The sequence below is a fragment of the Ctenocephalides felis genome, unplaced genomic scaffold (genome assembly GCF_003426905.1).
Source record: "Ctenocephalides felis isolate EL2017-DRISC unplaced genomic scaffold, ASM342690v1 CF-g0.4_SCAFFOLD_01492, whole genome shotgun sequence".
In the NCBI taxonomy this organism is placed as follows: Eukaryota; Metazoa; Arthropoda; class Insecta; order Siphonaptera; family Pulicidae; genus Ctenocephalides; species Ctenocephalides felis.
The window spans coordinates 46,657,619-46,659,735 of record NW_020537646.1 but is presented as its reverse complement, the minus strand read 5'-3'; positions in this window follow the sequence as shown (position 1 = coordinate 46,659,735).

Sequence of the window (2,117 nt, the reverse complement as noted above, 5' to 3'; positions counted from 1 at the left end):
TCCGAACGCGAATAAAACTATATAATATAAAAACACGCTAAAAAGTGAAATACATGTGACTTGATCGTGAGCAAGAAATGCATCCGTAATTAGTGAGCACCAAACTATAATTGGAGGCTCCGGACGAAAAAAATAAAAGCACGTTTCTGCCACAAAGAAATTATTAAGGTAAATTATACCACTAATTTTTTCCAACATGTCGACTCGATCTATGCCCATCAATGAGGAAACAGCTTTTACCACATCTCTGATCGATCTGGATCACGAGGCGAACTTAAATTCGAGCAATCCATGTGTTTCTAGTTTCGAGGAACAATCCGTGGATCATTTCTACAATATTGCAGCATTCAATAATCATCGTCTCACTCCATTCAATGGAGATTCGCCAGACCTATGGTTCCTAGTCATAGAATCAGAATTTTAATCTGCCAAGATCAGGAGCGACAATACAAAGTACACGGCAGTACTTAAAGCCCTGGATTTTGAAACACTACGCCTCATCCAAGATGTCCTCCGTAATCCTCCAAAGACGGACAAATACAAACACATTAGGAAGACTATACTAAGCAGAGTGTCCAAATCCAGAGGCAAGCAGATTGACAAACTTTTAAAGAACTTATCTCTAGGTGAGAAGAAGCCATCACAGCTCCTACGAGAGATGATGGATTTGGCGAAAAGAGAGGTCAGTGAAGACATCATAATCAAACTGTGGTCAGAGCGCCTGACGCACCACATTCGGCACCAGTTGATAGTTTCTCGTCATCTTGGCCCGGAAGCCCTGTCGGAAGTAGCCGATATTTTGGTCGATTACTGTAGGCCCACATCATATATGATGTCCACAGCAAACAAGCCTTTAGTGGAACAGAGACTGGACCACCATGAAACCTTGCTTATGTCATGCATCCATGAGCTCAAGGAACTAGGGGCATTATTAAACACTGAAAGGCAGAAAAATGATCAGCAAGAATTAAAACACAATCGGTCAAGACCAAGAAGTGGCTCTTGACACAGGTCCAGGATACCTTCTCGTGGAGCAGTTTGCTACTATCATTACAGATTTGGCGAGAAAGCTACAAAGTGTGTGGAGCCCTGCCTGCTTTAATCATTAAACCGGACGGAAAACTGACTTCTGAGCTTGCAATGACGGTGAAATAAATTCTATCTGCTCTGAGCTCCGCCTACACATAGTAGACAGAAAGTCTTCAATCCAATTACTCGTAGATTCCGGCTCAGTTTTATCCATATCACCAGCCCAGAAGTTTGCCAATCCCTATTCAAATGGTGCCAAAGAAGAATGGAACATATAGACTTTGCGGTGACTACAGGAAACTGAATGCAAGCACATTACCTGATAAGTATTAATCCACCATTAATTCAGGATGTTTTTTCAGCATTACATAAGAAAAAACTATTCTCTACGTTGGACCTCGCCAAAGCTTATCATCAAGTTCCGATGCATGAAGAGGACATTCAGAAGACATTATAACCCCATGGGGATAGTTTGAGTATCTTTGTATGCCGTTTGTATTGAAGAATGCTACTCAGACTTTCCAGCGATATATAAATCACATATTTCAAGATATTGACTTTGTGTTCATATACGTGGATGACATCCTGGTCATGTCAGAGAGTATGGAAGAGCATCATCGTCACGTTGAAATTGTGCTTGAGCGACTTCAAGAACACTCACTTATCATCACATCGACAAATGCATCCTAGGCAAGTCTCAAGTAGATTTTCTGGGTTATAAGTTAGTGAGAACGGATATTCTCCATCAGCACACCGAGTTTCTTTCCACAACTTTCCACAACCAACCACAGTTCTGAAACTACGTAGGTTTCTAGGAATGGTGAATTACTACAGGAAGTCAGTACCAAAGGCAGCAATATACAATCACCCTTAAACAATTATCTAAGAAGTTCAGTGAAGAAGGACAAAACTCTAATTGTCTGGAACCCAGAATCTCTTAAGGCTTTGGATGACATTAAAAAAGCACTTGCAAATGCAGCACTACTTCGATATCCAGATGCTTCAGCCAACATTTGCTTGTTGACGGATGCCTCTACAACAGCTACTGGTGCTTTTCTGGAGCAGGAGAAAATGGTGCCTGGCAACCC